The sequence below is a fragment of the Taudactylus pleione genome, unplaced genomic scaffold, assembly GCF_031769625.1.
Source record: "Taudactylus pleione unplaced genomic scaffold, aTauple2 ptg001421l, whole genome shotgun sequence".
In the NCBI taxonomy this organism is placed as follows: Eukaryota; Metazoa; Chordata; class Amphibia; order Anura; family Myobatrachidae; genus Taudactylus; species Taudactylus pleione.
This window is the reverse complement of record NW_028285820.1, coordinates 437,317-448,184: the sequence shown is the minus strand read 5'-3', so window position 1 is coordinate 448,184 and position 10,868 is coordinate 437,317.

Here is a 10,868-nt window from a genome sequence, read left to right as displayed (position 1 = left end):
CCACAGGTTGGGTAAAGGGTGTTAAATTATCAGCTGCAGCACATTATCCCCTTCGGCACTGTGGAGGATCATTTTTACATCCAGAGTGTCAAGGACCTCAGGGTCCTGCTCTCACCTCCCATCCTCTAGGAGCCAGCTGCCGGGCTGCCAGTCTATGACCTCTGCTGTGATACAGGTGTAGATGACCAACCCCAGCTCTCCTCCCCTGCTCTCACCTCCCGTCCTCTAGGAGCCAGCTACTGGGCTGCCAGTCTGTGACCTCCGCTGTGATACAAGTGCAGATGACCATCCCCAGCTCTCCTCCCCTGCTCTCACCTCCCATCCTCTAGGAGCCAGCTGCCGGGCTGCCAGTCTATGACCTCTGCTGTGATACAGGTGTAGATGACCATCCCCAGCTCTCCTCCCCTGCTCTCACCTCCCGTCCTCTAGAAGCCAGCTGCTGGGCTGCCAGTCTATGACCTCTGCTGTGATACAAGTGCAGATGACCATTCCCAGCTCTCCTCCCCTGCTCTCACCTCCCGTCCTCTAGGAGCCAGCTGCCGGGCTGCCAGTCTATGACCTCTGCTGTGATACAGGTGTAGATGACCATCCCCAGCTCTCCTCCCCTGCTCTCACCTCCCGTCCTCTAGAAGCCAGCTGCTGGGCTGCCAGTCTATGACCTCTGCTGTGATACAAGTGCAGATGACCATTCCCAGCTCTCCTCCCCTGCTCTCACCTCCCGTCCTCTAGGAGCCAGCTGCTGGGCTGCCGGTCTATGACCTCTGCTGCGATACAAGTGCAGATGACCATCCCCAGCTCTCCTCCCCTACTCTCACCTCCCGTCCTCTAGGAGCCAGCTGCCGGGCTGCCAGTCTATGACCTCTGCTGTGATACAGGTGCAGATGACCATCCCCACCTCTCCTCCCCTACTCTCACCTCCCGTCCTCTAGGAGCCAGCTGCTGGGCTGCCAGTCTATGACCTCCGCTGTGATACAAGTGCAGACGACCATCCCCTGCTCTCACCTTCCATCCTCTAGGAGCCAGCTGCCGGGCTGCCAGTCTATGACCTCTGCTGTGATACAAGTGCAGACGACCATCCCCAGTTCTCACCTTCCATCCTCTAGGAGGCAGCTGCCGGGCTGCCAGTCTATGACCTCTGCTGTGATACAGGTGTAGATGACCATCCCCAGCTCTCCTCCCCTGCTCTCACCTTCCATCCTTATAGGAGCCAGCTGCCGGGCTGCCAGTCTATGACCTCTGCTGTGATACAGGTGCAGATGACCATCCCCAGCTCTCCTCCCCTGCTCTCACCTTCCATCCTCTAGGAGCCAGCTGCTGGGCTGCCAGTCTATGACCTCCGCTGTGATACAAGTGCAGATGACCATTCCCAGCTCTCCCCTGCTCTCACCTCCCATCCTCTAGGAGCCAGCTGCTGGGCTGCCAGTGTATGACCTCTGCTGTAATACAGGTGCAGATGACCATTCCCAGCTCTCCCCTACTCTCACCTCCCATCCTCTAGGAGCCAGCTGCCTGGCTGCCAGTCTATGACCTCCGCTGTGATACAAGTGCAGATGATCATTCCCAGCTCTCCCCTACTCTCACCTCCCATCCTCTAGGAGCCAGCTGCCAGTCTATGACCTCTGCTGTGATACAAGTGCAGATGACCATGCCCAGCTCTCCTCCCCTGCTCTCACCTCCCATCCTCTAGGAGCCAGATGCTGGGCTGCCAGTCTATGACCTCTGCTGTGATACAGGTGCAGATGACCATCCCTAGCTCTCTTCCCCTGCTCTCACCTCCTGTCCTCTAGGAGCCAGCTGCTGGGCTGCCAGTCTATGACCTCTGCTGTGATACAAGTGCAGATGACCATTCCCAGCTCTCCTCCCCTGCTCTCACCTCCCGTCCTCTAGGAGCCAGCTGCTGGGCTGCCAGTCTATGACCTTTGCTGTGATACAAGTGCAGATGACCATCCCCAGCTCTCCTCCCCTGCTCTCACCTCCCGTCCTCTAGGAGCCAGCTGCTGGGCTGCCAGTCTATGACTTCTGCTGTAATACAGGTGCAGATGACCATCCCCAGCTCTTCTCCTGCTCTCACCTCCTGTCCTCTAGGAGCCAGCTGCTGGGCTGCCAGTCTATGACCTCTGCTGTGATACAAGTGCAGATGACCATCCCCAGCTCTCCTCCCCTGCTGTCACCTCCCGTCCTCTGGGAGCCAGCTGCTGGACATTGTGAGTCTGTGACTTTTTTATGCAATTGTGTTACTGTATATGAATATATGTATACCTATTGACATGTGTGTATATGAGTCTCTGTATGTACCAACAATATGTATGTGTATCTTGTTTTTGTTTCTAGACATTTGCGTACTAGTGTGATGAATTGGGGGTGTTCCGCATGGAAACGCTCCTTCCCCGATCGGTTGCAGGGGGGGGGGCACAGCTAGGAACTTTTGCCCTGGGCTTCACAATGTCTACAACCCACATCTTTGATTGCTACATCTCTCTGTACAAGCACCAATATTCTGTGTACCGCTGCTGTCTACTGTGACCAGTAAACTATTATCATGCAACATTTTGGGTCCATTCTTCTTTTACACATCACCCAATCATTTATAACAATACCACTTAGTAATAGGTCTGAGCGCTACACAAACCAGTTCTCTAAGAAATAGATCAGAAAACTTTCTTCTGACTACAGGTCCTTGTATCCATTACACCACATTACACGCGGGTCCTCGTACTCGTTACACCACATTACACGCGGGTCCTCGTACCCGTTACACCACATTACACGCGGATCCTCGTACCCGTTACACCACATTACACGCGGGTCTTCGTACCCGATACACCACATTACACGCGGGTCCTCGTACCCGTTACACCACATTACACGCGGGTCCTCGTACCCGTTACACCACATTACACGCGGGTCCTCGTACCCGTTACACCACATTACACGCGGGTCCTCGTACCCGTTACACCACATTACACGCGGGTCTTCGTACCCGTTACACCACATTACACGCGGGTCCTCGTACCCGTTACACCACATTACACGCAGGTCCTCGTACCCGTTACACCACATTACACGCAGGTCCTCGTACCCGTTACACCACATTATACGCAGGTCCTCGTACCCATTACACCACATTATACGCAGGTCCTCGTACCCATTACACCACATTATACGCAGGTCCTCGTACCCATTACACCACATTATACACAGGTCCTCGTACCCATTACCCCAAATTAGGGGCTTTACTTACAATTGTAGTTTATTTTCCCATGGATTATATTTTATTACTGAACATTACTATCAAAATATACAAAATATAGTATCATTATATATCACCCTCTCCCTCATTCCCCCCACACCCCGCCTTTTCCTTTATACACAAGTTATTACTAAACACAGCAGTGCGGCAGAATTTTCTACATCAGTCATTTTATTGCAAGATTACAAGAATATAGTTTCCTCCTGTAGTAACACTTGGAATGTTATTTATTGAATATATAATACTACAGATTACTATAATATTGTGTGAATGCAGCATGAAGAGCAGATTATAAAATGAGCAGCTGCTGTATCCTGCAAACCTGGGGGCAGACACACAAGCAGCAGATAAGGTGGGTGGTGCTGGAAATCTGTAACTAAAGAAAACTGTAACTGCAGCACAGAGTATTTCAGCTCATACCACTATGATCAGACAAGACTGACATGGATACAGCTAGGTAACAGAACAGAGTAATGATGTGAGGCTCCCGGCATACTGGTGTAGTGACGCTGTGCTGTGCACCTGTATATAGATAACAGATCATACATCCAACGCTCAGAGATGTGCAGCATCCTGGCATTTTCCATCAGGTGGGGTCTGTACGTATTAGGAGCCATCCATGAGGAATAGCTGTCCTGGCTTTCTCTCTTTGGTATAATATGGTCCTTACATTAATGATGAGAGTAACATCCTGCACATAATAGTCCTGTAACGTCCAGTTACTCATACAGAGCAATTCCTGTTATTATTCATGGCTTGTGTACAATGTGTCATTTCTGTATTACTCATGTATTATAAGCTGCAGGATATGATACTCGCACAGTGCTGTCATTCCCTCCATGACACACATACAATAGAGATGACATATTATCTAATATATATGTACTAACAACATGCTGATATATACCATGATTGGAGGTAACAACAGGACAGGACAGTGCATCCATGCAGGTGCCCATCAGAGAGCAAATCCCCAACACCAGAGCGGTGTCACAGTGACAGGAGACAGGAGAGAGGGGCACACGTGTAAGACAAAACCTTTCTTGTTTGGGTATGAGAAATGGATACTAAGACAGTCACAGTATAAAGATACAAAAAGCAAAGTTAGGATAAAGCTAAAACACAAAATAAAAACTACATAACAAGAACCTGGGAATAGGAAGAGCTGGTACAACCCCAATATATACCTATAATCACCCCAATATATATACCTATAATCACCGGTACCTAAAGTGACAGAGTAATACAGCTTTATGTCAGTTTATATCCAGTTCTGAATGAGTCATAGTAAATGTCTGACTGACCAATACTGACCCGGCTTATGCCTGACGTTTGTTCTTCGGTGGCCCTGACCTCGGCTCATACCCTGGTCTATAGCTGACTGCCCAGTCCCTATCTCTGTTATTTTCTCCTGCCAGCTGTGGCCTAGTGTGACCAGCCCGTGAGACACAACTCACCCTCATGCAGAAACCTCTATACCTCCTTGTGACATCTCTGGTAACATCAGAGTTTCCACTAAATCCCGTCTTACAGCAAATCACTAGATCTTACACCTAGGCCATCACAGAACATGTGCACCACCGAGAGGACAACTGGAGTCTATTCCAGCTTTACTAACAATGTACAAAAACTTTCAGGTTAAAAAGTGTGGTAAATACTAACAAGCGCCACACGCAGCTGTGTTACCCCACATGGACGTCAGACAGGTCTGTGCAGCGTTCGTTTTTCTTACTTGTTACCAAACTCTTTATCTCATATATTTGTAGGTGTATAACAAAGCTTGTATGGTCCTTTCTGTGATTTCCTCACTACCAAATAATCTCCATCTCCTGACCCTGCACATTACTGGTGGTGCCACCACTGTGGGATGTGAGACAGTGCAGGACATACTGAGGAAAATCTGTACTGATCCTACTTATCCTGTGATGTCCCTGTATTATTCCCCCATTACTACGTACCCTGCTCACATCTGTATTCTGCTGTGGATATCGGGAGCTGGATGCACATTACTGGTGGTGTCACCACTGTGGGAGGGGAGACAGTGCAGGACATACTGAGGACAATCTGTACTGATCCTACTTATCCTGTGATGTCCCTGTATTATTCCCCCATTACTACGTACCCTGCTCACATCTGTATTCTGCTGGGGATATCGGGAGCTGGATGCACATTACTGGTGGTATCACCACTGTGGGAGGTGACAGTACAGGACATACTGAGGACAATCTGTACTGCTCCTACTTATCCTGTGATGTCCCTGTATTATTCCCCCATTACTACGTACCCTGCTCACATCTGTATTCTGCTGGGGATATCGGGAGCTGGATGCACATTACTGGTGGTGTCACCACTGTGGGATGTGAGACAGTGCAGGACATACTGAGGACAATCTGTACTGATCCTACTTATCCTGTGATGTCCCTGTATTATTCCCCCATTACTACGTACCCTGCTCACATCTGTATTCTGCTGTGGATATCGGGAGCTGGATGCACATTACTGGTGGTGTCACCACTGTGGGAGGGGAGACAGTGCAGGACATACTGAGGACAATCTGTACTGATCCTACTTATCCTGTGATGTCCCTGTATTATTCCTCCATTACTACGCACCCTGCTCACATCTGTATTCTGCTGGGGATATCGGGAGCTGGATGCACATTACTGGTGGTATCACCACTGTGGGAGGTGACAGTACAGGACATACTGAGGACAATCTGTACTGCTCCTACTTATCCTGTGATGTCCCTGTATTATTCCCCCATTACTACGTACCCTGCTCACATCTGTATTCTGCTGGGGATATCGGGAGCTGGATGCACATTACTGGTGGTGTCACCACTGTGAGAGGTGACAGTGCAGGACATACTGAGGACAATCTGTACTGCTCCTACTTATCCTGTGATGTCCCTGTATTATTCCCCCATTACTACGTACCCTGCTCACATCTGTATTCTGCTGGGGATATCGGGAGCTGGATGCACATTACTGGTGGTGTCACCACTGTGAGAGGTGACAGTGCAGGACATACTGAGGACAATCTGTACTGATCCTACTTATCCTGTGATGTCCCTGTATTATTCCCCCATTACTACGTACCCTGCTCACATCTGTATTCTGCTGTGGATATCGGGAGCTGGATGCACATTACTGGTGGTGTCACCACTGTGGGAGGGGAGACAGTGCAGGACATACTGAGGACAATCTGTACTGATCCTACTTATCCTGTGATGTCCCTGTATTATTCCCCCATTACTACGTACCCTGCTCACATCTGTATTCTGCTGGGGATATCGGGAGCTGGATGCACATTACTGGTGGTATCACCACTGTGGGAGGTGACAGTACAGGACATACTGAGGACAATCTGTACTGCTCCTACTTATCCTGTGATGTCCCTGTATTATTCCCCCATTACTACGTACCCTGCTCACATCTGTATTCTGCTGGGGATATCGGGAGCTGGATGCACATTACTGGTGGTGTCACCACTGTGGGATGTGAGACAGTGCAGGACATACTGAGGACAATCTGTACTGATCCTACTTATCCTGTGATGTCCCTGTATTATTCCCCCATTACTACGTACCCTGCTCACATCTGTATTCTGCTGTGGATATCGGGAGCTGGATGCACATTACTGGTGGTGTCACCACTGTGGGAGGGGAGACAGTGCAGGACATACTGAGGACAATCTGTACTGATCCTACTTATCCTGTGATGTCCCTGTATTATTCCTCCATTACTACGCACCCTGCTCACATCTGTATTCTGCTGGGGATATCGGGAGCTGGATGCACATTACTGGTGGTATCACCACTGTGGGAGGTGACAGTACAGGACATACTGAGGACAATCTGTACTGCTCCTACTTATCCTGTGATGTCCCTGTATTATTCCCCCATTACTACGTACCCTGCTCACATCTGTATTCTGCTGGGGATATCGGGAGCTGGATGCACATTACTGGTGGTGTCACCACTGTGAGAGGTGACAGTGCAGGACATACTGAGGACAATCTGTACTGCTCCTACTTATCCTGTGATGTCCCTGTATTATTCCCCCATTACTACGTACCCTGCTCACATCTGTATTCTGCTGGGGATATCGGGAGCTGGATGCACATTACTGGTGGTGTCACCACTGTGAGAGGTGACAGTGCAGGACATACTGAGGACAATCTGTACTGATCCTACTTATCCTGTGATGTCCCTGTATTATTCCCCCATTACTACGTACCCTGCTCACATCTGTATTCTGCTGGGGATATCGGGAGCTGGATGCACATTACTGGTGGTATCACCACTGTGGGAGGTGACAGTGCAGGACATACTGAGGACAATCTGTACTGATCCTACTTATCCTGTGATGTCCCTGTATTATTCCTCCATTACTACGTACCCTGCTCACATCTGTATTCTGCTGGGGATATCGGGAGCTGGATGCACATTACTGGTGGTGTCACCACTGTGGGAGGTGAGACAGTGCAGGACATACTGAGGACAATCTGTACTGATCCTACTTATCCTGTGATGGCCCTGCATTATTCCTCCATTACTACGTACCGTGCTCACATCTGTATTCTGCTGGGGATATCAGGAGCTGGATGCACATTACTGGTGGTGTCACCACTGTGGGAGGTGAGACAGTGCAGGACATACTGAGGACAATCTGTGCTGATCCTACTTATCCTGTGATGTCCCTGTATTATTTCTCCATTACTACGTACCCTGCTCACATCTGTATTCTGCTGGGGATATCGGGAGCTGGATGCACATTACTGGTGGTGTCACCCACTGTGGGAGGTGACAGTGCAGGACATACTGAGGACAATCTGTACTGATCCTACTTATCCTGTGATGTCCCTGTATTATTCCTCCATTACTACGTACCCTGCTCACATCTGTATTCTGCTGGGGATATCGGGAGCTGGATGCACATTACTGGTGGTGTCACCACTGTGGGAGGTGACAGTGCAGGACATACTGAGGACAATCTGTACTGATCCTACTTATCCTGTGATGTCCCTGTATTATTCCTCCATTACTACGTACCCTGCTCACATCTGTATTCTGCTGGGGATATCGGGAGCCTGATGCACATTACTGGTGGTGTCACCACTGTGGGAGGTCACAGTGCAGGACAAACTGAGGACAATTTGTACTGATCCTATTTATCCTGTGATGTCCCTGTATTATTCCCCCATTACTACGTACCGTGCTCACATCTGTATTCTGCTGGGGATATCAGGAGCTGGATGCACATTACTGGTGGTGTCACCACTGTGGGAGGTGAGACAGTGCAGGACATACTGAGGACAATCTGTACTGATCCTACTTATCCTGTGATGGCCCTGCATTATTCCTCCATTACTACGTACCCTGCTCACATCTGTATTCTGCTGGGGATATCAGGAGCTGGATGCACATTACTGGTGGTGTCACCACTGTGGGAGGTGAGACAGTGCAGGACATACTGAGGACAATCTGTGCTGATCCTACTTATCCTGTGATGTCCCTGTATTATTTCTCCATTACTACGTACCCTGCTCACATCTGTATTCTGCTGGGGATATCGGGAGCCTGATGCACATTACTGGTGGTGTCACCACTGTGGGAGGTGAGACAGTGCAGGACATACTGAGGACAATCTGTACTGATCCTACTTATCCTGTGATGGCCCTGCATTATTCCTCCATTACTACGTACCCTGCTCACATCTGTATTCTGCTGGGGATATCAGGAGCTGGATGCACATTACTGGTGGTGTCACCACTGTGGGAGGTGAGACAGTGCAGGACATACTGAGGACAATCTGTGCTGATCCTACTTATCCTGTGATGTCCCTGTATTATTTCTCCATTACTACGTACCCTGCTCACATCTGTATTCTGCTGGGGATATCGGGAGCTGGATGCACATTACTGGTGGTGTCACCACTGTGGGAGGTGAGAGTGCAGGACATACTGAGGACAATCTGTACTGATCCTACTTATCCTGTGATGTCCCTGTATTATTCCTCCATTACTACGTACCCTGCTCACATATGTATTCTGCTGGGGATATCGGGAGCTGGATGCACATTACTGGTGGTGTCACCACTGTGGGAGGTGAGACAGTGCAGGACATACTGAGGACAATCTGTGCTGATCCTACTTATCCTGTGATGTCCCTGTATTATTCCCCCATTACTACGTACCCTGCTCACATCTGTATTCTGCTGGGGATATCGGGAGCTGGATGCACATTACTGGTGGTGTCACCACTGTGGGAGGTGACAGTGCAGGACATACTGAGGACAATCTGTACTGATCCTACTTATCCTGTGATGTCCCTGTATTATTCCCCCATTACTACGTACCCTGCTCACATCTGTATTCTGCTGTGGATATTGGGAGCTGGATGCACATTACTGGTGGTGTCACCCACTGTGGGAGGTGACAGTGCAGGACATACTGAGGACAATCTGTACTGATCCTACTTATCCTGTGATGTCCCTGTATTATTCCTCCATTACTACATACCCTGCTCACATCTGTATTCTGCTGGGGATATCGGGAGCTGGATGCACATTACTGGTGGTGTCACCACTGTGGGAGGTCACAGTGCAGGACATACTGAGGACAATGTGTACTGATCCTACTTATCCTGTGATGTCCCTGTATTATTCCTCCATTACTACGTACCCTGCTCACATCTGTATTCTGCTGGGGATATCGGGAGCTGGATGCACATTACTGGTGGTGTCACCACTGTGGGAGGTGACAGTGCAGGACATACTGAGGACAATCTGTACTGATCCTACTTATCCTGTGATGTCCCTGTATTATTCCTCCATTACTACGTACCCTGCTCACATCTGTATTCTGCTGGGGATATCGGGAGCCTGATGCACATTACTGGTGGTGTCACCACTGTGGGAGGTCACAGTGCAGGACAAACTGAGGACAATTTGTACTGATCCTATTTATCCTGTGATGTCCCTGTATTATTCCCCCATTACTACGTACCGTGCTCACATCTGTATTCTGCTGGGGATATCAGGAGCTGGATGCACATTACTGGTGGTGTCACCACTGTGGGAGGTGAGACAGTGCAGGACATACTGAGGACAATCTGTACTGATCCTACTTATCCTGTGATGGCCCTGCATTATTCCTCCATTACTACGTACCCTGCTCACATCTGTATTCTGCTGGGGATATCAGGAGCTGGATGCACATTACTGGTGGTGTCACCACTGTGGGAGGTGAGACAGTGCAGGACATACTGAGGACAATCTGTGCTGATCCTACTTATCCTGTGATGTCCCTGTATTATTTCTCCATTACTACGTACCCTGCTCACATCTGTATTCTGCTGGGGATATCGGGAGCCTGATGCACATTACTGGTGGTGTCACCACTGTGGGAGGTGAGACAGTGCAGGACATACTGAGGACAATCTGTACTGATCCTACTTATCCTGTGATGGCCCTGCATTATTCCTCCATTACTACGTACCCTGCTCACATCTGTATTCTGCTGGGGATATCAGGAGCTGGATGCACATTACTGGTGGTGTCACCACTGTGGGAGGTGAGACAGTGCAGGACATACTGAGGACAATCTGTGCTGATCC